The sequence below is a fragment of the Ambystoma mexicanum genome, unplaced genomic scaffold (assembly GCF_040938575.1).
Source record: "Ambystoma mexicanum isolate Mex_15411 unplaced genomic scaffold, UKY_AmexF1_1 Mex_scaf34, whole genome shotgun sequence".
In the NCBI taxonomy this organism is placed as follows: Eukaryota; Metazoa; Chordata; class Amphibia; order Caudata; family Ambystomatidae; genus Ambystoma; species Ambystoma mexicanum.
In genome coordinates this window covers 960,380-986,720 of record NW_027182449.1, presented here as the reverse complement: position 1 = coordinate 986,720, position 26,341 = coordinate 960,380, and the positions used below count along the sequence as shown (strand labels likewise).

The 26,341-nt window shown below is 54.1% G+C and overlaps 7 non-coding genes and 1 pseudogene across 7 annotated transcripts; all 8 read right to left on the bottom strand.

The window, feature by feature from the left end:
• Positions 1 to 316: 316 nt before the first annotated feature.
• Positions 317 to 435, bottom strand: LOC138558723 (5S ribosomal RNA). The gene has a single exon (XR_011298843.1). It is a non-coding gene; the product is annotated as a 5S ribosomal RNA (ribosomal RNA).
• A 3,125-nt stretch (positions 436 to 3,560) lies between these two features.
• LOC138558722 (5S ribosomal RNA) lies at positions 3,561 to 3,679 on the bottom strand. The gene has a single exon (XR_011298842.1). It is a non-coding gene; the product is annotated as a 5S ribosomal RNA (ribosomal RNA).
• Positions 3,680 to 6,804: 3,125 nt separating this feature from the next.
• LOC138558910 (5S ribosomal RNA) lies at positions 6,805 to 6,923 on the bottom strand. The gene has a single exon (XR_011299028.1). It is a non-coding gene; the product is annotated as a 5S ribosomal RNA (ribosomal RNA).
• Positions 6,924 to 10,036: 3,113 nt separating this feature from the next.
• On the bottom strand, positions 10,037 to 10,155 carry LOC138558721 (5S ribosomal RNA). The gene has a single exon (XR_011298841.1). It is a non-coding gene; the product is annotated as a 5S ribosomal RNA (ribosomal RNA).
• Positions 10,156 to 13,279: 3,124 nt separating this feature from the next.
• LOC138559048 (5S ribosomal RNA) lies at positions 13,280 to 13,388 on the bottom strand (annotated as a pseudogene).
• Positions 13,389 to 16,513: 3,125 nt separating this feature from the next.
• Positions 16,514 to 16,632, bottom strand: LOC138558720 (5S ribosomal RNA). The gene has a single exon (XR_011298840.1). It is a non-coding gene; the product is annotated as a 5S ribosomal RNA (ribosomal RNA).
• Positions 16,633 to 21,056: 4,424 nt separating this feature from the next.
• Positions 21,057 to 21,175, bottom strand: LOC138558718 (5S ribosomal RNA). Its single transcript, XR_011298838.1, has one exon. It is a non-coding gene; the product is annotated as a 5S ribosomal RNA (ribosomal RNA).
• Positions 21,176 to 25,594: 4,419 nt separating this feature from the next.
• LOC138558717 (5S ribosomal RNA) lies at positions 25,595 to 25,713 on the bottom strand. Its single transcript, XR_011298837.1, has one exon. It is a non-coding gene; the product is annotated as a 5S ribosomal RNA (ribosomal RNA).
• Between the last annotated feature and the right edge of the window lie 628 nt (positions 25,714 to 26,341).

Sequence of the window (26,341 nt, the reverse complement as noted above, 5' to 3'; positions counted from 1 at the left end):
CCACTGGAGAGAAAACGGGGAGACGCTGGAGGTGCTTTGCCAGGGACACGAGTGGCCCTTTCTGGCTGCATCCACCCACCCGAGGCGGCAAGCTGCTGCCCTGGCTTCAGTCTCCTGCTGCTGCTGCTGCTGCTCCAAGTTAGTTTGGCGACAACGTGTCCGCCTCTGACGGGGCTCTGCATTGGAGCGAGGGCTGCTGTCTGCCCCTGTGCCTTTTTCACGCGCCGTGTTTGTTAAAATTAAAAGCGGAATGGAGGAAAAATGTAGTTCAAGACGGAGAAGACGAACGCCGCCTATCGGGCACAGAGTAGCAAAATGCCTACAGCACCTGGTATTCCCAGGCGGTCTCCCATCCAAGTACTAACCAGGCCCGACCCTGCTTAGCTTCCGAGATCGGACGAGATCGGGCGCATTCAGGGTGGTATGGCCGTAGGCGAAGAGTGCGCCGATTCCGAGCCTCTTGTGCTGTGTCGGCTCCTCCGACGTCCACTGCCCTCTTGCAAGGCTGAACGCTGTCCTCTGCAGTGTGCTTCTGCCCTTCTTTTTGCCTCAAGCTCAGGAGCCACAGCTGCCAGCTTGGAAAAGCAACGAGCAGCTCCATGCACCCACTTTTGAAATACCCACTTGCCTACTCATGTTTGCAAAGAAAGTGTCTGTAAATTCAGGCCAAGCCACACTTGCACTCACTCACCCAAGCATCCGTTCCTTACAAAACTTTAAAAAAAAACTCGGAAAGAAAGATGGAAATAAACACACACACAATTTTCCTGCTGGGGGCTCCTCGACGCTTTGGAAGGCAGAGGGTGATGTTGGTTGAGGCCCTTACCATATCGGGCTGGTGACCTACAAGTCCAGGAAAGAAGCAGGCCCAGTAACAGCAGCTGAGGCCCCCAGCCCAGCCCAGCCCAGGCAGGCATCAGCTTAAGGCTGACTCTCTACCCCACTGCTGCCCCAAGTTGGTTTGGCAAAAGTTTGCAAAGAAGCTGCCCGTGAATTTACCTCAAGCCACACTAGCACTCACCCAGGCGTCAGTTCCTTACAAAAATAGAAAGCACCTCTAAAAAAAGAAGAAATAAACACACACACAATTTTCCTGCTGCGGTCTCCTCGACTCTTTGGAAGGCAGAGGGCGATGTTGGTTGAGGCCTTACCTTCTCAGGCTGGCGGCCTACAAGTCCAGGAAAGAAGCAGGCCCAGTAACAGCAACTGAGGCCCCCAGCCCAGCCACGCCTAGGCAGGCATCAGCGGAAGGCTGACTCTCTACCCCAGTGCTGCCCCAAGTTGTTTTGGCAAAAGTTTGCAAAGAAGCTGCCCGTAAATTTACCTCAAGCCACACTAGCACTCACCCAGGCGTCGGTTCCTTACAAAAATAGAAAGCATCTCTAAAAAAGAAGAAATAAACACACACACAATTTTCCTGCTGGGGACTCCTCGACTCTTTGGAAGGCAGAGGGCGATGTTGGTTGAGGCCCTTACTTTCTCCGGCTGGTGGCCTACAAGTCCAGGAAAGAAGCAGGCCCAGTAACAGCAGCTGAGGCCCCCAGCCCAGCCACGCCTAGGCAGGCATCAGCAGAAGGCTGACTCTCTACCCCACTGCTGCCCCAAGTTGGTTTGGCAAAAGTTTGCAAAGAAGATGCCTGTAAATTTAACTCACGCCACACTAGCACTCACCCAGGCGTCAGTTCCTTACAAAAATAGAAAGCACCTCTAAAAAAAGAAGAAATAAACACACACACAATTTTCCTGCTGCGGTCTCCTCGACTCTTTGGAAGGCAGAGGGCGATGTTGGTTGAGGCCTTACCTTCTCAGGCTGGCGGCCTACAAGTCCAGGAAAGAAGCAGGCCCAGTAACAGCAACTGAGGCCCCCAGCCCAGCCACGCCTAGGCAGGCATCAGCGGAAGGCTGACTCTCTACCCCAGTGCTGCCCCAAGTTGGTTTGGCAAAAGTTTGCAAAGAAGCTGCCCGTAAATTTACCTCAAGCCACACTAGCACTCACCCAGGCGTCGGTTCCTTACAAAAATAGAAAGCATCTCTAAAAAAAGAAGAAATACACACACACAATTTTACTGCTGGGGACACCTCGACTCTTTGGAAGGCAGAGGGCGATGTTGGTTGAGGCCCTTACCTTCTCGGGCTGGTGGCCTACAAGTCCAGGAAAGAAGCAGGCCCAGTAACAGCAGCTGAGGCCCCCAGACCAGCCCAGCCCAGGCAGGCATCAGCAGAAGGCTGACTCTCTACCCCACTGCTGCTCCAAGTTGGTTTGGCAAAAGTTTGCAAAGAAGATGCCTGTAAATTTAGCTCACGCCACACTAGCACTCACCCAGGCGTCGTTTCCTTACAAAAATAGAAAGCATCTCTAAAAAAGAAGAAATAAACACACACACAATTTTCCTGCTGGGGACTCCTCGACTCTTTGGAAGGCAGAGGGCGATGTTGGTTGAGGCCCTTACTTTCTCCGGCTGGTGGCCTACAAGTCCAGGAAAGAAGCAGGCCCAGTAACAGCAGCTGAGGCCCCCAGCCCAGCCACGCCTAGGCAGGCATCAGCAGAAGGCTGACTCTCTACCCCACTGCTGCCCCAAGTTGGTTTGGCAAAAGTTTGCAAAGAAGCTGCCCGTGAATTTACCTCAAGCCACACTAGCACTCACCCAGGCGTCAGTTCCTTACAAAAATAGAAAGAATCTCTAAAAAAGAAGAAATAAACACACACACAATTTTCCTGCTTCTATCCCCTCGACTCCTTGGAAGGCGGAGGGCAACCTTCGCCGCTGGTGGCCTTCACATGCAGGAAAGAAGCACACCCAGGAACAGCAGCTGAGGCTCCCAGCCCAGGCAGGCTTCAGCTGAAGGCCGACTTGGGAAGCACTGAGGCCAGACCCTGGGCTCCTGGGTCCCTCGGTTGAAGGCTCGAGGCCAGACCCCTTGGCTCCTGTGTCCCTTGGCTGAAGGCTCGACCAGTGCTCGACCAGGCTCGATCAGGCGAGATATTAGGTAGCATGGGGCCCAGCTGGGACTTCTAGGAAGCTTAGGGTGACGGCCGCTTCTGCCCCATCATCCAGAGGCCTGGCTATGGAGAGGCATGATGTGGCCTCCCTCCCTTCCTGCCTCTTGTAGGCACTTCTCCCCCGTGAGCACTTCCCGCTCCAGGTGTCCCCTTGTCTCCCAGGGTGCACTCTTCCTCTAGAGCCCACATATGCAGATGAGGCCCATCCACTTGCCTCCCCTAGCTGTAGGGGGCCTTGCGCGTCCACTGGAGAGAAAACGGGGAGACGCTGGAGGTGCTTTGCCAGGGACACGAGTGGCCCTTTCTGGCTGCATCCACCCACCCGAGGCGGCAAGCTGCTGCCCTGGCTTCAGTCTCCTGCTGCTGCTGCTGCTGCTCCAAGTTAGTTTGGCGACAACGTGTCCGCCTCTGACGGGGCTCTGCATTGGAGCGAGGGCTGCTGTCTGCCCCTGTGCCTTTTTCACGCGCCGTGTTTGTTAAAATTAAAAGCGGAATGGAGGAAAAATGTAGTTCAAGACGGAGAAGACGAACGCCGCCTATCGGGCACAGAGTAGCAAAATGCCTACAGCACCTGGTATTCCCAGGCGGTCTCCCATCCAAGTACTAACCAGGCCCGACCCTGCTTAGCTTCCGAGATCGGACGAGATCGGGCGCATTCAGGGTGGTATGGCCGTAGGCGAAGAGTGCGCCGATTCCGAGCCTCTTGTGCTGTGTCGGCTCCTCCGACGTCCACTGCCCTCTTGCAAGGCTGAACGCTGTCCTCTGCAGTGTGCTTCTGCCCTTCTTTTTGCCTCAAGCTCAGGAGCCACAGCTGCCAGCTTGGAAAAGCAACGAGCAGCTCCATGCACCCACTTTTGAAATACCCACTTGCCTACTCATGTTTGCAAAGAAAGTGTCTGTAAATTCAGGCCAAGCCACACTTGCACTCACTCACCCAAGCATCCGTTCCTTACAAAACTTTAAAAAAAAACTCGGAAAGAAAGATGGAAATAAACACACACACAATTTTCCTGCTGGGGGCTCCTCGACGCTTTGGAAGGCAGAGGGTGATGTTGGTTGAGGCCCTTACCATATCGGGCTGGTGACCTACAAGTCCAGGAAAGAAGCAGGCCCAGTAACAGCAGCTGAGGCCCCCAGCCCAGCCCAGCCCAGGCAGGCATCAGCTTAAGGCTGACTCTCTACCCCACTGCTGCCCCAAGTTGGTTTGGCAAAAGTTTGCAAAGAAGCTGCCCGTGAATTTACCTCAAGCCACACTAGCACTCACCCAGGCGTCAGTTCCTTACAAAAATAGAAAGCACCTCTAAAAAAAGAAGAAATAAACACACACACAATTTTCCTGCTGCGGTCTCCTCGACTCTTTGGAAGGCAGAGGGCGATGTTGGTTGAGGCCTTACCTTCTCAGGCTGGCGGCCTACAAGTCCAGGAAAGAAGCAGGCCCAGTAACAGCAACTGAGGCCCCCAGCCCAGCCACGCCTAGGCAGGCATCAGCGGAAGGCTGACTCTCTACCCCAGTGCTGCCCCAAGTTGTTTTGGCAAAAGTTTGCAAAGAAGCTGCCCGTAAATTTACCTCAAGCCACACTAGCACTCACCCAGGCGTCGGTTCCTTACAAAAATAGAAAGCATCTCTAAAAAAGAAGAAATAAACACACACACAATTTTCCTGCTGGGGACTCCTCGACTCTTTGGAAGGCAGAGGGCGATGTTGGTTGAGGCCCTTACTTTCTCCGGCTGGTGGCCTACAAGTCCAGGAAAGAAGCAGGCCCAGTAACAGCAGCTGAGGCCCCCAGCCCAGCCACGCCTAGGCAGGCATCAGCAGAAGGCTGACTCTCTACCCCACTGCTGCCCCAAGTTGGTTTGGCAAAAGTTTGCAAAGAAGATGCCTGTAAATTTAACTCACGCCACACTAGCACTCACCCAGGCGTCAGTTCCTTACAAAAATAGAAAGCACCTCTAAAAAAAGAAGAAATAAACACACACACAATTTTCCTGCTGCGGTCTCCTCGACTCTTTGGAAGGCAGAGGGCGATGTTGGTTGAGGCCTTACCTTCTCAGGCTGGCGGCCTACAAGTCCAGGAAAGAAGCAGGCCCAGTAACAGCAACTGAGGCCCCCAGCCCAGCCACGCCTAGGCAGGCATCAGCGGAAGGCTGACTCTCTACCCCAGTGCTGCCCCAAGTTGGTTTGGCAAAAGTTTGCAAAGAAGCTGCCCGTAAATTTACCTCAAGCCACACTAGCACTCACCCAGGCGTCGGTTCCTTACAAAAATAGAAAGCATCTCTAAAAAAAGAAGAAATACACACACACAATTTTCCTGCTGGGGACACCTCGACTCTTTGGAAGGCAGAGGGCGATGTTGGTTGAGGCCCTTACCTTCTCGGGCTGGTGGCCTACAAGTCCAGGAAAGAAGCAGGCCCAGTAACAGCAGCTGAGGCCCCCAGACCAGCCCAGCCCAGGCAGGCATCAGCAGAAGGCTGACTCTCTACCCCACTGCTGCTCCAAGTTGGTTTGGCAAAAGTTTGCAAAGAAGATGCCTGTAAATTTAGCTCACGCCACACTAGCACTCACCCAGGCGTCGTTTCCTTACAAAAATAGAAAGCATCTCTAAAAAAGAAGAAATAAACACACACACAATTTTCCTGCTGGGGACTCCTCGACTCTTTGGAAGGCAGAGGGCGATGTTGGTTGAGGCCCTTACTTTCTCCGGCTGGTGGCCTACAAGTCCAGGAAAGAAGCAGGCCCAGTAACAGCAGCTGAGGCCCCCAGCCCAGCCACGCCTAGGCAGGCATCAGCAGAAGGCTGACTCTCTACCCCACTGCTGCCCCAAGTTGGTTTGGCAAAAGTTTGCAAAGAAGCTGCCCGTGAATTTACCTCAAGCCACACTAGCACTCACCCAGGCGTCAGTTCCTTACAAAAATAGAAAGAATCTCTAAAAAAGAAGAAATAAACACACACACAATTTTCCTGCTTCTATCCCCTCGACTCCTTGGAAGGCGGAGGGCAACCTTCGCCGCTGGTGGCCTTCACATGCAGGAAAGAAGCACACCCAGGAACAGCAGCTGAGGCTCCCAGCCCAGGCAGGCTTCAGCTGAAGGCCGACTTGGGAAGCACTGAGGCCAGACCCTGGGCTCCTGGGTCCCTCGGTTGAAGGCTCGAGGCCAGACCCCTTGGCTCCTGTGTCCCTTGGCTGAAGGCTCGACCAGTGCTCGACCAGGCTCGATCAGGCGAGATATTAGGTAGCATGGGGCCCAGCTGGGACTTCTAGGAAGCTTAGGGTGACGGCCGCTTCTGCCCCATCATCCAGAGGCCTGGCTATGGAGAGGCATGATGTGGCCTCCCTCCCTTCCTGCCTCTTGTAGGCACTTCTCCCCCGTGAGCACTTCCCGCTCCAGGTGTCCCCTTGTCTCCCAGGGTGCACTCTTCCTCTAGAGCCCACATATGCAGATGAGGCCCATCCACTTGCCTCCCCTAGCTGTAGGGGGCCTTGCGCGTCCACTGGAGAGAAAACGGGGAGACGCTGGAGGTGCTTTGCCAGGGACACGAGTGGCCCTTTCTGGCTGCATCCACCCACCCGAGGCGGCAAGCTGCTGCCCTGGCTTCAGTCTCCTGCTGCTGCTGCTGCTGCTCCAAGTTAGTTTGGCGACAACGTGTCCGCCTCTGACGGGGCTCTGCATTGGAGCGAGGGCTGCTGTCTGCCCCTGTGCCTTTTTCACGCGCCGTGTTTGTTAAAATTAAAAGCGGAATGGAGGAAAAATGTAGTTCAAGACGGAGAAGACGAACGCCGCCTATCGGGCACAGAGTAGCAAAATGCCTACAGCACCTGGTATTCCCAGGCGGTCTCCCATCCAAGTACTGACCAGGCCCGACCCTGCTTAGCTTCCGAGATCGGACGAGATCGGGCGCATTCAGGGTGGTATGGCCGTAGGCGAAGAGTGCGCCGATTCCGAGCCTCTTGTGCTGTGTCGGCTCCTCCGACGTCCACTGCCCTCTTGCAAGGCTGAACGCTGTCCTCTGCAGTGTGCTTCTGCCCTTCTTTTTGCCTCAAGCTCAGGAGCCACAGCTGCCAGCTTGGAAAAGCAACGAGCAGCTCCATGCACCCACTTTTGAAATACCCACTTGCCTACTCATGTTTGCAAAGAAAGTGTCTGTAAATTCAGGCCAAGCCACACTTGCACTCACTCACCCAAGCATCCGTTCCTTACAAAACTTTAAAAAAAAACTCGGAAAGAAAGATGGAAATAAACACACACACAATTTTCCTGCTGGGGGCTCCTCGACGCTTTGGAAGGCAGAGGGTGATGTTGGTTGAGGCCCTTACCATATCGGGCTGGTGACCTACAAGTCCAGGAAAGAAGCAGGCCCAGTAACAGCAGCTGAGGCCCCCAGCCCAGCCCAGCCCAGGCAGGCATCAGCTTAAGGCTGACTCTACCCCACTGCTGCCCCAAGTTGGTTTGGCAAAAGTTTGCAAAGAAGCTGCCCGTGAATTTACCTCAAGCCACACTAGCACTCACCCAGGCGTCAGTTCCTTACAAAAATAGAAAGCACCTCTAAAAAAAGAAGAAATAAACACACACACAATTTTCCTGCTGCGGTCTCCTCGACTCTTTGGAAGGCAGAGGGCGATGTTGGTTGAGGCCTTACCTTCTCAGGCTGGCGGCCTACAAGTCCAGGAAAGAAGCAGGCCCAGTAACAGCAACTGAGGCCCCCAGCCCAGCCACGCCTAGGCAGGCATCAGCGGAAGGCTGACTCTCTACCCCAGTGCTGCCCCAAGTTGTTTTGGCAAAAGTTTGCAAAGAAGCTGCCCGTAAATTTACCTCAAGCCACACTAGCACTCACCCAGGCGTCGGTTCCTTACAAAAATAGAAAGCATCTCTAAAAAAGAAGAAATAAACACACACACAATTTTCCTGCTGGGGACTCCTCGACTCTTTGGAAGGCAGAGGGCGATGTTGGTTGAGGCCCTTACTTTCTCCGGCTGGTGGCCTACAAGTCCAGGAAAGAAGCAGGCCCAGTAACAGCAGCTGAGGCCCCCAGCCCAGCCACGCCTAGGCAGGCATCAGCAGAAGGCTGACTCTCTACCCCACTGCTGCCCCAAGTTGGTTTGGCAAAAGTTTGCAAAGAAGATGCCTGTAAATTTAACTCACGCCACACTAGCACTCACCCAGGCGTCAGTTCCTTACAAAAATAGAAAGCACCTCTAAAAAAAGAAGAAATAAACACACACACAATTTTCCTGCTGCGGTCTCCTCGACTCTTTGGAAGGCAGAGGGCGATGTTGGTTGAGGCCTTACCTTCTCAGGCTGGCGGCCTACAAGTCCAGGAAAGAAGCAGGCCCAGTAACAGCAACTGAGGCCCCCAGCCCAGCCACGCCTAGGCAGGCATCAGCGGAAGGCTGACTCTCTACCCCAGTGCTGCCCCAAGTTGGTTTGGCAAAAGTTTGCAAAGAAGCTGCCCGTAAATTTACCTCAAGCCACACTAGCACTCACCCAGGCGTCGGTTCCTTACAAAAATAGAAAGCATCTCTAAAAAAAGAAGAAATACACACACACAATTTTCCTGCTGGGGACACCTCGACTCTTTGGAAGGCAGAGGGCGATGTTGGTTGAGGCCCTTACCTTCTCGGGCTGGTGGCCTACAAGTCCAGGAAAGAAGCAGGCCCAGTAACAGCAGCTGAGGCCCCCAGACCAGCCCAGCCCAGGCAGGCATCAGCAGAAGGCTGACTCTCTACCCCACTGCTGCTCCAAGTTGGTTTGGCAAAAGTTTGCAAAGAAGATGCCTGTAAATTTAGCTCACGCCACACTAGCACTCACCCAGGCGTCGTTTCCTTACAAAAATAGAAAGCATCTCTAAAAAAGAAGAAATAAACACACACACAATTTTCCTGCTGGGGACTCCTCGACTCTTTGGAAGGCAGAGGGCGATGTTGGTTGAGGCCCTTACTTTCTCCGGCTGGTGGCCTACAAGTCCAGGAAAGAAGCAGGCCCAGTAACAGCAGCTGAGGCCCCCAACCCAGCCACGCCTAGGCAGGCATCAGCAGAAGGCTGACTCTCTACCCCACTGCTGCCCCAAGTTGGTTTGGCAAAAGTTTGCAAAGAAGCTGCCCGTGAATTTACCTCAAGCCACACTAGCACTCATCCAGGCGTCAGTTCCTTGCAAAAATAGAAAGCACCTCTAAAAAAAGAAGAAATAAACACACACACAATTTTCCTGCTGCGGTCTCCTCGACTCCTTAGAAGGCGGAGGGCAACCTTCGCCGCTGGTGGCCTTCACATGCAGGAAAGAAGCACACCCAGGAACAGCAGCTGAGGCTCCCAGCCCAGGCAGGCTTCAGCTGAAGGCCGACTTGGGAAGCACTGAGGCCAGACCCTGGGCTCCTGGGTCCCTCGGCTGAAGGCTCGAGGCCAGACCCCTTGGCTCCTGTGTCCCTTGGCTGAAGGCTCGACCAGGCTCGATCAGGCGAGATATTAGGTAGCATGGGGCCCAGCTGGGACTTCTAGGAAGCTTAGGGTGACGGCCGCTTCTGCCCCATCATCCAGAGGCCTGGCTATGGAGAGGCATGATGTGGCCTCCCTCCCTTCCTGCCTCTTGTAGGCACTTCTCCCCCGTGAGCACTTCCCGCTCCAGGTGTCCCCTTGTCTCCCAGGGTGCACTCTTCCTCTAGAGCCCACATATGCAGATGAGGCCCATCCACTTGCCTCCCCTAGCTGTAGGGGGCCTTGCGCGTCCACTGGAGAGAAAACGGGGAGACGCTGGAGGTGCTTTGCCAGGGACACGAGTGGCCCTTTCTGGCTGCATCCACCCACCCGAGGCGGCAAGCTGCTGCCCTGGCTTCAGTCTCCTGCTGCTGCTGCTGCTGCTCCAAGTTAGTTTGGCGACAACGTGTCCGCCTCTGACGGGGCTCTGCATTGGAGCGAGGGCTGCTGTCTGCCCCTGTGCCTTTTTCACGCGCCGTGTTTGTTAAAATTAAAAGCGGAATGGAGGAAAAATGTAGTTCAAGACGGAGAAGACGAACGCCGCCTATCGGGCACAGAGTAGCAAAATGCCTACAGCACCTGGTATTCCCAGGCGGTCTCCCATCCAAGTACTAACCAGGCCCGACCCTGCTTAGCTTCCGAGATCGGACGAGATCGGGCGCATTCAGGGTGGTATGGCCGTAGGCGAAGAGTGCGCCGATTCCGAGCCTCTTGTGCTGTGTCGGCTCCTCCGACGTCCACTGCCCTCTTGCAAGGCTGAACGCTGTCCTCTGCAGTGTGCTTCTGCCCTTCTTTTTGCCTCAAGCTCAGGAGCCACAGCTGCCAGCTTGGAAAAGCAACGAGCAGCTCCATGCACCCACTTTTGAAATACCCACTTGCCTACTCATGTTTGCAAAGAAAGTGTCTGTAAATTCAGGCCAAGCCACACTTGCACTCACTCACCCAAGCATCCGTTCCTTACAAAACTTTAAAAAAAAACTCGGAAAGAAAGATGGAAATAAACACACACACAATTTTCCTGCTGGGGGCTCCTCGACGCTTTGGAAGGCAGAGGGTGATGTTGGTTGAGGCCCTTACCATATCGGGCTGGTGACCTACAAGTCCAGGAAAGAAGCAGGCCCAGTAACAGCAGCTGAGGCCCCCAGCCCAGCCCAGCCCAGGCAGGCATCAGCTTAAGGCTGACTCTACCCCACTGCTGCCCCAAGTTGGTTTGGCAAAAGTTTGCAAAGAAGCTGCCCGTGAATTTACCTCAAGCCACACTAGCACTCACCCAGGCGTCAGTTCCTTACAAAAATAGAAAGCACCTCTAAAAAAAGAAGAAATAAACACACACACAATTTTCCTGCTGCGGTCTCCTCGACTCTTTGGAAGGCAGAGGGCGATGTTGGTTGAGGCCTTACCTTCTCAGGCTGGCGGCCTACAAGTCCAGGAAAGAAGCAGGCCCAGTAACAGCAACTGAGGCCCCCAGCCCAGCCACGCCTAGGCAGGCATCAGCGGAAGGCTGACTCTCTACCCCAGTGCTGCCCCAAGTTGTTTTGGCAAAAGTTTGCAAAGAAGCTGCCCGTAAATTTACCTCAAGCCACACTAGCACTCACCCAGGCGTCGGTTCCTTACAAAAATAGAAAGCATCTCTAAAAAAGAAGAAATAAACACACACACAATTTTCCTGCTGGGGACTCCTCGACTCTTTGGAAGGCAGAGGGCGATGTTGGTTGAGGCCCTTACTTTCTCCGGCTGGTGGCCTACAAGTCCAGGAAAGAAGCAGGCCCAGTAACAGCAGCTGAGGCCCCCAGCCCAGCCACGCCTAGGCAGGCATCAGCAGAAGGCTGACTCTCTACCCCACTGCTGCCCCAAGTTGGTTTGGCAAAAGTTTGCAAAGAAGATGCCTGTAAATTTAACTCACGCCACACTAGCACTCACCCAGGCGTCAGTTCCTTACAAAAATAGAAAGCACCTCTAAAAAAAGAAGAAATAAACACACACACAATTTTCCTGCTGCGGTCTCCTCGACTCTTTGGAAGGCAGAGGGCGATGTTGGTTGAGGCCTTACCTTCTCAGGCTGGCGGCCTACAAGTCCAGGAAAGAAGCAGGCCCAGTAACAGCAACTGAGGCCCCCAGCCCAGCCACGCCTAGGCAGGCATCAGCGGAAGGCTGACTCTCTACCCCAGTGCTGCCCCAAGTTGGTTTGGCAAAAGTTTGCAAAGAAGCTGCCCGTAAATTTACCTCAAGCCACACTAGCACTCACCCAGGCGTCGGTTCCTTACAAAAATAGAAAGCATCTCTAAAAAAAGAAGAAATACACACACACAATTTTCCTGCTGGGGACACCTCGACTCTTTGGAAGGCAGAGGGCGATGTTGGTTGAGGCCCTTACCTTCTCGGGCTGGTGGCCTACAAGTCCAGGAAAGAAGCAGGCCCAGTAACAGCAGCTGAGGCCCCCAGACCAGCCCAGCCCAGGCAGGCATCAGCAGAAGGCTGACTCTCTACCCCACTGCTGCTCCAAGTTGGTTTGGCAAAAGTTTGCAAAGAAGATGCCTGTAAATTTAGCTCACGCCACACTAGCACTCACCCAGGCGTCGTTTCCTTACAAAAATAGAAAGCATCTCTAAAAAAGAAGAAATAAACACACACACAATTTTCCTGCTGGGGACTCCTCGACTCTTTGGAAGGCAGAGGGCGATGTTGGTTGAGGCCCTTACTTTCTCCGGCTGGTGGCCTACAAGTCCAGGAAAGAAGCAGGCCCAGTAACAGCAGCTGAGGCCCCCAACCCAGCCACGCCTAGGCAGGCATCAGCAGAAGGCTGACTCTCTACCCCACTGCTGCCCCAAGTTGGTTTGGCAAAAGTTTGCAAAGAAGCTGCCCGTGAATTTACCTCAAGCCACACTAGCACTCATCCAGGCGTCAGTTCCTTGCAAAAATAGAAAGCACCTCTAAAAAAAGAAGAAATAAACACACACACAATTTTCCTGCTGCGGTCTCCTCGACTCCTTAGAAGGCGGAGGGCAACCTTCGCCGCTGGTGGCCTTCACATGCAGGAAAGAAGCACACCCAGGAACAGCAGCTGAGGCTCCCAGCCCAGGCAGGCTTCAGCTGAAGGCCGACTTGGGAAGCACTGAGGCCAGACCCTGGGCTCCTGGGTCCCTCGGCTGAAGGCTCGAGGCCAGACCCCTTGGCTCCTGTGTCCCTTGGCTGAAGGCTCGACCAGTGCTCGACCAGGCTCGATCAGGCGAGATATTAGGTAGCATGGGGCCCAGCTGGGACTTCTAGGAAGCTTAGGGTGACGGCCGCTTCTGCCCCATCATCCAGAGGCCTGGCTATGGAGAGGCATGATGTGGCCTCCCTCCCTTCCTGCCTCTTGTAGGCACTTCTCCCACGTGAGCACTTCCCGCTCCAGGTGTCCCCTTGTCTCCCAGGGTGCACTCTTCCTCTAGAGCCCACATATGCAGATGAGGCCCATCCACTTGCCTCCCCTAGCTGTAGGGGGCCTTGCGCGTCCACTGGAGAGAAAACGGGGAGACGCTGGAGGTGCTTTGCCAGGGACACGAGTGGCCCTTTCTGGCTGCATCCACCCACCCGAGGCGGCAAGCTGCTGCCCTGGCTTCAGTCTCCTGCTGCTGCTGCTGCTGCTCCAAGTTAGTTTGGCGACAACGTGTCCGCCTCTGACGGGGCTCTGCATTGGAGCGAGGGCTGCTGTCTGCCCCTGTGCCTTTTTCACGCGCCGTGTTTGTTAAAATTAAAAGCGGAATGGAGGAAAAATGTAGTTCAAGACGGAGAAGACGAACGCCGCCTATCGGGCACAGAGTAGCAAAATGCCTACAGCACCTGGTATTCCCAGGCGGTCTCCCATCCAAGTACTAACCAGGCCCGACCCTGCTTAGCTTCCGAGATCGGGCGCATTCAGGGTGGTATGGCCGTAGGCGAAGAGTGCGCCGATTCCGAGCCTCTTGTGCTGTGTCGGCTCCTCCGACGTCCACTGCCCTCTTGCAAGGCTGAACGCTGTCCTCTGCAGTGTGCTTCTGCCCTTCTTTTTGCCTCAAGCTCAGGAGCCACAGCTGCCAGCTTGGAAAAGCAACGAGCAGCTCCATGCACCCACTTTTGAAATACCCACTTGCCTACTCATGTTTGCAAAGAAAGTGTCTGTAAATTCAGGCCAAGCCACACTTGCACTCACTCACCCAAGCATCCGTTCCTTACAAAACTTTAAAAAAAAACTCGGAAAGAAAGATGGAAATAAACACACACACAATTTTCCTGCTGGGGGCTCCTCGACGCTTTGGAAGGCAGAGGGTGATGTTGGTTGAGGCCCTTACCATATCGGGCTGGTGACCTACAAGTCCAGGAAAGAAGCAGGCCCAGTAACAGCAGCTGAGGCCCCCAGCCCAGCCCAGCCCAGGCAGGCATCAGCTTAAGGCTGACTCTCTACCCCACTGCTGCCCCAAGTTGGTTTGGCAAAAGTTTGCAAAGAAGCTGCCCGTGAATTTACCTCAAGCCACACTAGCACTCACCCAGGCGTCAGTTCCTTACAAAAATAGAAAGCACCTCTAAAAAAAGAAGAAATAAACACACACACAATTTTCCTGCTGCGGTCTCCTCGACTCTTTGGAAGGCAGAGGGCGATGTTGGTTGAGGCCTTACCTTCTCAGGCTGGCGGCCTACAAGTCCAGGAAAGAAGCAGGCCCAGTAACAGCAACTGAGGCCCCCAGCCCAGCCACGCCTAGGCAGGCATCAGCGGAAGGCTGACTCTCTACCCCAGTGCTGCCCCAAGTTGTTTTGGCAAAAGTTTGCAAAGAAGCTGCCCGTAAATTTACCTCAAGCCACACTAGCACTCACCCAGGCGTCGGTTCCTTACAAAAATAGAAAGCATCTCTAAAAAAGAAGAAATAAACACACACACAATTTTCCTGCTGGAGACTCCTCGACTCTTTGGAAGGCAGAGGGCGATGTTGGTTGAGGCCCTTACTTTCTCCGGCTGGTGGCCTACAAGTCCAGGAAAGAAGCAGGCCCAGTAACAGCAGCTGAGGCCCCCAGCCCAGCCACGCCTAGGCAGGCATCAGCAGAAGGCTGACTCTCTACCCCACTGCTGCCCCAAGTTGGTTTGGCAAAAGTTTGCAAAGAAGATGCCTGTAAATTTAACTCACGCCACACTAGCACTCACCCAGGCGTCAGTTCCTTACAAAAATAGAAAGCACCTCTAAAAAAAGAAGAAATAAACACACACACAATTTTCCTGCTGCGGTCTCCTCGACTCTTTGGAAGGCAGAGGGCGATGTTGGTTGAGGCCTTACCTTCTCAGGCTGGCGGCCTACAAGTCCAGGAAAGAAGCAGGCCCAGTAACAGCAACTGAGGCCCCCAGCCCAGCCACGCCTAGGCAGGCATCAGCGGAAGGCTGACTCTCTACCCCAGTGCTGCCCCAAGTTGGTTTGGCAAAAGTTTGCAAAGAAGCTGCCCGTAAATTTACCTCAAGCCACACTAGCACTCACCCAGGCGTCGGTTCCTTACAAAAATAGAAAGCATCTCTAAAAAAAGAAGAAATACACACACACAATTTTCCTGCTGGGGACACCTCGACTCTTTGGAAGGCAGAGGGCGATGTTGGTTGAGGCCCTTACCTTCTCGGGCTGGTGGCCTACAAGTCCAGGAAAGAAGCAGGCCCAGTAACAGCAGCTGAGGCCCCCAGACCAGCCCAGCCCAGGCAGGCATCAGCAGAAGGCTGACTCTCTACCCCACTGCTGCTCCAAGTTGGTTTGGCAAAAGTTTGCAAAGAAGATGCCTGTAAATTTAGCTCACGCCACACTAGCACTCACCCAGGCGTCGTTTCCTTACAAAAATAGAAAGCATCTCTAAAAAAGAAGAAATAAACACACACACAATTTTCCTGCTGGGGACTCCTCGACTCTTTGGAAGGCAGAGGGCGATGTTGGTTGAGGCCCTTACTTTCTCCGGCTGGTGGCCTACAAGTCCAGGAAAGAAGCAGGCCCAGTAACAGCAGCTGAGGCCCCCAGCCCAGCCACGCCTAGGCAGGCATCAGCAGAAGGCTGACTCTCTACCCCACTGCTGCCCCAAGTTGGTTTGGCAAAAGTTTGCAAAGAAGCTGCCCGTGAATTTACCTCAAGCCACACTAGCACTCACCCAGGCGTCAGTTCCTTACAAAAATAGAAAGAATCTCTAAAAAAGAAGAAATAAACACACACACAATTTTCCTGCTTCTATCCCCTCGACTCCTTGGAAGGCGGAGGGCAACCTTCGCCGCTGGTGGCCTTCACATGCAGGAAAGAAGCACACCCAGGAACAGCAGCTGAGGCTCCCAGCCCAGGCAGGCTTCAGCTGAAGGCCGACTTGGGAAGCACTGAGGCCAGACCCTGGGCTCCTGGGTCCCTCGGTTGAAGGCTCGAGGCCAGACCCCTTGGCTCCTGTGTCCCTTGGCTGAAGGCTCGACCAGTGCTCGACCAGGCTCGATCAGGCGAGATATTAGGTAGCATGGGGCCCAGCTGGGACTTCTAGGAAGCTTAGGGTGACGGCCGCTTCTGCCCCATCATCCAGAGGCCTGGCTATGGAGAGGCATGATGTGGCCTCCCTCCCTTCCTGCCTCTTGTAGGCACTTCTCCCCCGTGAGCACTTCCCGCTCCAGGTGTCCCCTTGTCTCCCAGGGTGCACTCTTCCTCTAGAGCCCACATATGCAGATGAGGCCCATCCACTTGCCTCCCCTAGCTGTAGGGGGCCTTGCGCGTCCACTGGAGAGAAAACGGGGAGACGCTGGAGGTGCTTTGCCAGGGACACGAGTGGCCCTTTCTGGCTGCATCCACCCACCCGAGGCGGCAAGCTGCTGCCCTGGCTTCAGTCTCCTGCTGCTGCTGCTGCTGCTCCAAGTTAGTTTGGCGACAACGTGTCCGCCTCTGACGGGGCTCTGCATTGGAGCGAGGGCTGCTGTCTGCCCCTGTGCCTTTTTCACGCGCCGTGTTTGTTAAAATTAAAAGCGGAATGGAGGAAAAATGTAGTTCAAGACGGAGAAGACGAACGCCGCCTATCGGGCACAGAGTAGCAAAATGCCTACAGCACCTGGTATTCCCAGGCGGTCTCCCATCCAAGTACTAACCAGGCCCGACCCTGCTTAGCTTCCGAGATCGGACGAGATCGGGCGCATTCAGGGTGGTATGGCCGTAGGCGAAGAGTGCGCCGATTCCGAGCCTCTTGTGCTGTGTCGGCTCCTCCGACGTCCACTGCCCTCTTGCAAGGCTGAACGCTGTCCTCTGCAGTGTGCTTCTGCCCTTCTTTTTGCCTCAAGCTCAGGAGCCACAGCTGCCAGCTTGGAAAAGCAACGAGCAGCTCCATGCACCCACTTTTGAAATACCCACTTGCCTACTCATGTTTGCAAAGAAAGTGTCTGTAAATTCAGGCCAAGCCACACTTGCACTCACTCACCCAAGCATCCGTTCCTTACAAAACTTTAAAAAAAAACTCGGAAAGAAAGATGGAAATAAACACACACACAATTTTCCTGCTGGGGGCTCCTCGACGCTTTGGAAGGCAGAGGGTGATGTTGGTTGAGGCCCTTACCATATCGGGCTGGTGACCTACAAGTCCAGGAAAGAAGCAGGCCCAGTAACAGCAGCTGAGGCCCCCAGCCCAGCCCAGCCCAGGCAGGCATCAGCTTAAGGCTGACTCTCTACCCCACTGCTGCCCCAAGTTGGTTTGGCAAAAGTTTGCAAAGAAGCTGCCCGTGAATTTACCTCAAGCCACACTAGCACTCACCCAGGCGTCAGTTCCTTACAAAAATAGAAAGCACCTCTAAAAAAAGAAGAAATAAACACACACACAATTTTCCTGCTGCGGTCTCCTCGACTCTTTGGAAGGCAGAGGGCGATGTTGGTTGAGGCCTTACCTTCTCAGGCTGGCGGCCTACAAGTCCAGGAAAGAAGCAGGCCCAGTAACAGCAACTGAGGCCCCCAGCCCAGCCACGCCTAGGCAGGCATCAGCGGAAGGCTGACTCTCTACCCCAGTGCTGCCCCAAGTTGTTTTGGCAAAAGTTTGCAAAGAAGCTGCCCGTAAATTTACCTCAAGCCACACTAGCACTCACCCAGGCGTCGGTTCCTTACAAAAATAGAAAGCATCTCTAAAAAAGAAGAAATAAACACACACACAATTTTCCTGCTGGGGACTCCTCGACTCTTTGGAAGGCAGAGGGCGATGTTGGTTGAGGCCCTTACTTTCTCCGGCTGGTGGCCTACAAGTCCAGGAAAGAAGCAGGCCCAGTAACAGCAGCTGAGGCCCCCAGCCCAGCCACGCCTAGGCAGGCATCAGCAGAAGGCTGACTCTCTACCCCACTGCTGCCCCAAGTTGGTTTGGCAAAAGTTTGCAAAGAAGATGCCTGTAAATTTAACTCACGCCACACTAGCACTCACCCAGGCGTCAGTTCCTTACAAAAATAGAAAGCACCTCTAAAAAAAGAAGAAATAAACACACACACAATTTTCCTGCTGCGGTCTCCTCGACTCTTTGGAAGGCAGAGGGCGATGTTGGTTGAGGCCTTACCTTCTCAGGCTGGCGGCCTACAAGTCCAGGAAAGAAGCAGGCCCAGTAACAGCAACTGAGGCCCCCAGCCCAGCCACGCCTAGGCAGGCATCAGCGGAAGGCTGACTCTCTACCCCAGTGCTGCCCCAAGTTGGTTTGGCAAAAGTTTGCAAAGAAGCTGCCCGTAAATTTACCTCAAGCCACACTAGCACTCACCCAGGCGTCGGTTCCTTACAAAAATAGAAAGCATCTCTAAAAAAAGAAGAAATACACACACATAATTTTCCTGCTGGGGGCTCCTCGACGCTTTGGAAGGCAGAGGGTGATGTTGGTTGAGGCCCTTACCATATCGGGCTGGTGACCTACAAGTCCAGGAAAGAAGCAGGCCCAGTAACAGCAGCTGAGGCCCCCAGCCCAGCCCAGCCCAGGCAGGCATCAGCTTAAGGCTGACTCTCTACCCCACTGCTGCCCCAAGTTGGTTTGGCAAAAGTTTGCAAAGAAGCTGCCCGTGAATTTACCTCAAGCCACACTAGCACTCACCCAGGCGTCAGTTCCTTACAAAAATAGAAAGCACCTCTAAAAAAAGAAGAAATAAACACACACACAATTTTCCTGCTGCGGTCTCCTCGACTCTTTGGAAGGCAGAGGGCGATGTTGGTTGAGGCCTTACCTTCTCAGGCTGGCGGCCTACAAGTCCAGGAAAGAAGCAGGCCCAGTAACAGCAACTGAGGCCCCCAGCCCAGCCACGCCTAGGCAGGCATCAGCGGAAGGCTGACTCTCTACCCCAGTGCTGCCCCAAGTTGTTTTGGCAAAAGTTTGCAAAGAAGCTGCCCGTAAATTTACCTCAAGCCACACTAGCACTCACCCAGGCGTCGGTTCCTTACAAAAATAGAAAGCATCTCTAAAAAAGAAGAAATAAACACACACACAATTTTCCTGCTGGGGACTCCTCGACTCTTTGGAAGGCAGAGGGCGATGTTGGTTGAGGCCCTTACTTTCTCCGGCTGGTGGCCTACAAGTCCAGGAAAGAAGCAGGCCCAGTAACAGCAGCTGAGGCCCCCAGCCCAGCCACGCCTAGGCAGGCATCAGCAGAAGGCTGACTCTCTACCCCACTGCTGCCCCAAGTTGGTTTGGCAAAAGTTTGCAAAGAAGATGCCTGTAAATTTAACTCACGCCACACTAGCACTCACCCAGGCGTCAGTTCCTTACAAAAATAGAAAGCACCTCTAAAAAAAGAAGAAATAAACACACACACAATTTTCCTGCTGCGGTCTCCTCGACTCTTTGGAAGGCAGAGGGCGATGTTGGTTGAGGCCTTACCTTCTCAGGCTGGCGGCCTACAAGTCCAGGAAAGAAGCAGGCCCAGTAACAGCAACTGAGGCCCCCAGCCCAGCCACGCCTAGGCAGGCATCAGCGGAAGGCTGACTCTCTACCCCAGTGCTGCCCCAAGTTGGTTTGGCAAAAGTTTGCAAAGAAGCTGCCCGTAAATTTACCTCAAGCCACACTAGCACTCACCCAGGCGTCGGTTCCTTACAAAAATAGAAAGCATCTCTAAAAAAAGAAGAAATACACACACACAATTTTCCTGCTGGGGACACCTCGACTCTTTGGAAGGCAGAGGGCGATGTTGGTTGAGGCCCTTACCTTCTCGGGCTGGTGGCCTACAAGTCCAGGAAAGAAGCAGGCCCAGTAACAGCAGCTGAGGCCCCCAGACCAGCCCAGCCCAGGCAGGCATCAGCAGAAGGCTGACTCTCTACCCCACTGCTGCTCCAAGTTGGTTTGGCAAAAGTTTGCAAAGAAGATGCCTGTAAATTTAGCTCACGCCACACTAGCACTCACCCAGGCGTCGTTTCCTTACAAAAATAGAAAGCATCTCTAAAAAAGAAGAAATAAACACACACACAATTTTCCTGCTGGGGACTCCTCGACTCTTTGGAAGGCAGAGGGCGATGTTGGTTGAGGCCCTTACTTTCTCCGGCTGGTGGCCTACAAGTCCAGGAAAGAAGCAGGCCCAGTAACAGCAGCTGAGGCCCCCAGCCCAGCCACGCCTAGGCAGGCATCAGCAGAAGGCTGACTCTCTACCCCACTGCTGCCCCAAGTTGGTTTGGCAAAAGTTTGCAAAGAAGCTGCCCGTGAATTTACCTCAAGCCACACTAGCACTCACCCAGGCGTCAGTTCCTTACAAAAATAGAAAGAATCTCTAAAAAAGAAGAAATAAACACACACACAATTTTCCTGCTTCTATCCCCTCGACTCCTTGGAAGGCGGAGGGCAACCTTCGCCGCTGGTGGCCTTCACATGCAGGAAAGAAGCACACCCAGGAACAGCAGCTGAGGCTCCCAGCCCAGGCAGGCTTCAGCTGAAGGCCGACTTGGGAAGCACTGAGGCCAGACCCTGGGCTCCTGGGTCCCTCGGTTGAAGGCTCGAGGCCAGACCCCTTGGCTCCTGTGTCCCTTGGCTGAAGGCTCGACCAGTGCTCGACCAGGCTCGATCAGGCGAGATATTAGGTAGCATGGGGCCCAGCTGGGACTTCTAGGAAGCTTAGGGTGACGGCCGCTTCTGCCCCATCATCCAGAGGCCTGGCTATGGAGAGGCATGATGTGGCCTCCCTCCCTTCCTGCCTCTTGTAGGCACTTCTCCCCCGTGAGCACTTCCCGCTCCAGGTGTCCCCTTGTCTCCCAGGGTGCACTCTTCCTCTAGAGCCCACATATGCAGATGAGGCCCATCCACTTGCCTCCCCTAGCTGTAGGGGGCCTTGCGCGTCCACTGGAGAGAAAACGGGGAGACGCTGGAGGTGCTTTGCCAGGGACACGAGTGGCCCTTTCTGGCTGCATCCACCCACCCGAGGCGGCAAGCTGCTGCCCTGGCTTCAGTCTCCTGCTGCTGCTGCTGCTGCTCCAAGTTAGTTTGGCGACAACGTGTCCGCCTCTGACGGGGCTCTGCATTGGAGCGAGGGCTGCTGTCTGCCCCTGTGCCTTTTTCACGCGCCGTGTTTGTTAAAATTAAAAGCGGAATGGAGGAAAAATGTAGTTCAAGACGGAGAAGACGAACGCCGCCTATCGGGCACAGAGTAGCAAAATGCCTACAGCACCTGGTATTCCCAGGCGGTCTCCCATCCAAGTACTAACCAGGCCCGACCCTGCTTAGCTTCCGAGATCGGACGAGATCGGGCGCATTCAGGGTGGTATGGCCGTAGGCGAAGAGTGCGCCGATTCCGAGCCTCTTGTGCTGTGTCGGCTCCTCCGACGTCCACTGCCCTCTTGCAAGGCTGAACGCTGTCCTCTGCAGTGTGCTTCTGCCCTTCTTTTTGCCTCAAGCTCAGGAGCCACAGCTGCCAGCTTGGAAAAGCAACGAGCAGCTCCATGCACCCACTTTTGAAATACCCACTTGCCTACTCATGTTTGCAAAGAAAGTGTCTGTAAATTCAGGCCAAGCCACACTTGCACTCACTCACCCAAGCATCCGTTCCTTACAAAACTTTAAAAAAAAACTCGGAAAGAAAGATGGAAATAAACACACACACAATTTTCCTGCTGGGGGCTCCTCGACGCTTTGGAAGGCAGAGGGTGATGTTGGTTGAGGCCCTTACCATATCGGGCTGGTGACCTACAAGTCCAGGAAAGAAGCAGGCCCAGTAACAGCAGCTGAGGCCCCCAGCCCAGCCCAGCCCAGGCAGGCATCAGCTTAAGGCTGACTCTCTACCCCACTGCTGCCCCAAGTTGGTTTGGCAAAAGTTTGCAAAGAAGCTGCCCGTGAATTTACCTCAAGCCACACTAGCACTCACCCAGGCGTCAGTTCCTTACAAAAATAGAAAGCACCTCTAAAAAAAGAAGAAATAAACACACACACAATTTTCCTGCTGCGGTCTCCTCGACTCTTTGGAAGGCAGAGGGCGATGTTGGTTGAGGCCTTACCTTCTCAGGCTGGCGGCCTACAAGTCCAGGAAAGAAGCAGGCCCAGTAACAGCAACTGAGGCCCCCAGCCCAGCCACGCCTAGGCAGGCATCAGCGGAAGGCTGACTCTCTACCCCAGTGCTGCCCCAAGTTGTTTTGGCAAAAGTTTGCAAAGAAGCTGCCCGTAAATTTACCTCAAGCCACACTAGCACTCACCCAGGCGTCGGTTCCTTACAAAAATAGAAAGCATCTCTAAAAAAGAAGAAATAAACACACACACAATTTTCCTGCTGGGGACTCCTCGACTCTTTGGAAGGCAGAGGGCGATGTTGGTTGAGGCCCTTACTTTCTCCGGCTGGTGGCCTACAAGTCCAGGAAAGAAGCAGGCCCAGTAACAGCAGCTGAGGCCCCCAGCCCAGCCACGCCTAGGCAGGCATCAGCAGAAGGCTGACTCTCTACCCCACTGCTGCCCCAAGTTGGTTTGGCAAAAGTTTGCAAAGAAGATGCCTGTAAATTTAACTCACGCCACACTAGCACTCACCCAGGCGTCAGTTCCTTACAAAAATAGAAAGCACCTCTAAAAAAAGAAGAAATAAACACACACACAATTTTCCTGCTGCGGTCTCCTCGACTCTTTGGAAGGCAGAGGGCGATGTTGGTTGAGGCCTTACCTTCTCAGGCTGGCGGCCTACAAGTCCAGGAAAGAAGCAGGCCCAGTAACAGCAACTGAGGCCCCCAGCCCAGCCACGCCTAGGCAGGCATCAGCGGAAGGCTGACTCTCTACCCCAGTGCTGCCCCAAGTTGGTTTGGCAAAAGTTTGCAAAGAAGCTGCCCGTAAATTTACCTCAAGCCACACTAGCACTCACCCAGGCGTCGGTTCCTTACAAAAATAGAAAGCATCTCTAAAAAAAGAAGAAATACACACACACAATTTTCCTGCTGGGGGCTCCTCGACGCTTTGGAAGGCAGAGGGTGATGTTGGTTGAGGCCCTTACCATATCGGGCTGGTGACCTACAAGTCCAGGAAAGAAGCAGGCCCAGTAACAGCAGCTGAGGCCCCCAGCCCAGCCCAGCCCAGGCAGGCATCAGCTTAAGGCTGACTCTCTACCCCACTGCTGCCCCAAGTTGGTTTGGCAAAAGTTTGCAAAGAAGCTGCCCGTGAATTTACCTCAAGCCACACTAGCACTCACCCAGGCGTCAGTTCCTTACAAAAATAGAAAGCACCTCTAAAAAAAGAAGAAATAAACACACACACAATTTTCCTGCTGCGGTCTCCTCGACTCTTTGGAAGGCAGAGGGCGATGTTGGTTGAGGCCTTACCTTCTCAGGCTGGCGGCCTACAAGTCCAGGAAAGAAGCAGGCCCAGTAACAGCAACTGAGGCCCCCAGCCCAGCCACGCCTAGGCAGGCATCAGCGGAAGGCTGACTCTCTACCCCAGTGCTGCCCCAAGTTGTTTTGGCAAAAGTTTGCAAAGAAGCTGCCCGTAAATTTACCTCAAGCCACACTAGCACTCACCCAGGCGTCGGTTCCTTACAAAAATAGAAAGCATCTCTAAAAAAGAAGAAATAAACACACACACAATTTTCCTGCTGGGGACTCCTCGACTCTTTGGAAGGCAGAGGGCGATGTTGGTTGAGGCCCTTACTTTCTCCGGCTGGTGGCCTACAAGTCCAGGAAAGAAGCAGGCCCAGTAACAGCAGCTGAGGCCCCCAGCCCAGCCACGCCTAGGCAGGCATCAGCAGAAGGCTGACTCTCTACCCCACTGCTGCCCCAAGTTGGTTTGGCAAAAGTTTGCAAAGAAGATGCCTGTAAATTTAACTCACGCCACACTAGCACTCACCCAGGCGTCAGTTCCTTACAAAAATAGAAAGCACCTCTAAAAAAAGAAGAAATAAACACACACACAATTTTCCTGCTGCGGTCTCCTCGACTCTTTGGAAGGCAGAGGGCGATGTTGGTTGAGGCCTTACCTTCTCAGGCTGGCGGCCTACAAGTCCAGGAAAGAAGCAGGCCCAGTAACAGCAACTGAGGCCCCCAGCCCAGCCACGCCTAGGCAGGCATCAGCGGAAGGCTGACTCTCTACCCCAGTGCTGCCCCAAGTTGGTTTGGCAAAAGTTTGCAAAGAAGCTGCCCGTAAATTTACCTCAAGCCACACTAGCACTCACCCAGGCGTCGGTTCCTTACAAAAATAGAAAGCATCTCTAAAAAAAGAAGAAATACACACACACAATTTTACTGCTGGGGACACCTCGACTCTTTGGAAGGCAGAGGGCGATGTTGGTTGAGGCCCTTACCTTCTCGGGCTGGTGGCCTACAAGTCCAGGAAAGAAGCAGGCCCAGTAACAGCAGCTGAGGCCCCCAGCCCAGCCCAGGCAGGCATCAGCAGAAGGCTGACTCTCTACCCCACTGCTGCTCCAAGTTGGTTTGGCAAAAGTTTGCAAAGAAGATGCCTGTAAATTTAGCTCACGCCACACTAGCACTCACCCAGGCGTCGTTTCCTTACAAAAATAGAAAGCATCTCTAAAAAAGAAGAAATAAACACACACACAATTTTCCTGCTGGGGACTCCTCGACTCTTTGGAAGGCAGAGGGCGATGTTGGTTGAGGCCCTTACTTTCTCCGGCTGGTGGCCTACAAGTCCAGGAAAGAAGCAGGCCCAGTAACAGCAGCTGAGGCCCCCAGCCCAGCCACGCCTAGGCAGGCATCAGCAGAAGGCTGACTCTCTACCCCACTGCTGCCCCAAGTTGGTTTGGCAAAAGTTTGCAAAGAAGCTGCCCGTGAATTTACCTCAAGCCACACTAGCACTCACCCAGGCGTCAGTTCCTTACAAAAATAGAAAGAATCTCTAAAAAAGAAGAAATAAACACACACACAATTTTCCTGCTTCTATCCCCTCGACTCCTTGGAAGGCGGAGGGCAACCTTCGCCGCTGGTGGCCTTCACATGCAGGAAAGAAGCACACCCAGGAACAGCAGCTGAGGCTCCCAGCCCAGGCAGGCTTCAGCTGAAGGCCGACTTGGGAAGCACTGAGGCCAGACCCTGGGCTCCTGGGTCCCTCGGTTGAAGGCTCGAGGCCAGACCCCTTGGCTCCTGTGTCCCTTGGCTGAAGGCTCGACCAGTGCTCGACCAGGCTCGATCAGGCGAGATATTAGGTAGCATGGGGCCCAGCTGGGACTTCTAGGAAGCTTAGGGTGACGGCCGCTTCTGCCCCATCATCCAGAGGCCTGGCTATGGAGAGGCATGATGTGGCCTCCCTCCCTTCCTGCCTCTTGTAGGCACTTCTCCCCCGTGAGCACTTCCCGCTCCAGGTGTCCCCTTGTCTCCCAGGGTGCACTCTTCCTCTAGAGCCCACATATGCAGATGAGGCCCATCCACTTGCCTCCCCTAGCTGTAGGGGGCCTTGCGCGTCCACTGGAGAGAAAACGGGGAGACGCTGGAGGTGCTTTGCCAGGGACACGAGTGGCCCTTTCTGGCTGCATCCACCCACCCGAGGCGGCAAGCTGCTGCCCTGGCTTCAGTCTCCTGCTGCTGCTGCTGCTGCTCCAAGTTAGTTTGGCGACAACGTGTCCGCCTCTGACGGGGCTCTGCATTGGAGCGAGGGCTGCTGTCTGCCCCTGTGCCTTTTTCACGCGCCGTGTTTGTTAAAATTAAAAGCGGAATGGAGGAAAAATGTAGTTCAAGACGGAGAAGACGAACGCCGCCTATCGGGCACAGAGTAGCAAAATGCCTACAGCACCTGGTATTCCCAGGCGGTCTCCCATCCAAGTACTAACCAGGCCCGACCCTGCTTAGCTTCCGAGATCGGACGAGATCGGGCGCATTCAGGGTGGTATGGCCGTAGGCGAAGAGTGCGCCGATTCCGAGCCTCTTGTGCTGTGTCGGCTCCTCCGACGTCCACTGCCCTCTTGCAAGGCTGAACGCTGTCCTCTGCAGTGTGCTTCTGCCCTTCTTTTTGCCTCAAGCTCAGGAGCCACAGCTGCCAGCTTGGAAAAGCAACGAGCAGCTCCATGCACCCACTTTTGAAATACCCACTTGCCTACTCATGTTTGCAAAGAAAGTGTCTGTAAATTCAGGCCAAGCCACACTTGCACTCACTCACCCAAGCATCCGTTCCTTACAAAACTTTAAAAAAAAACTCGGAAAGAAAGATGGAAATAAACACACACACAATTTTCCTGCTGGGGGCTCCTCGACGCTTTGGAAGGCAGAGGGTGATGTTGGTTGAGGCCCTTACCATATCGGGCTGGTGACCTACAAGTCCAGGAAAGAAGCAGGCCCAGTAACAGCAGCTGAGGCCCCCAGCCCAGCCCAGCCCAGGCAGGCATCAGCTTAAGGCTGACTCTCTACCCCACTGCTGCCCCAAGTTGGTTTGGCAAAAGTTTGCAAAGAAGCTGCCCGTGAATTTACCTCAAGCCACACTAGCACTCACCCAGGCGTCAGTTCCTTACAAAAATAGAAAGCACCTCTAAAA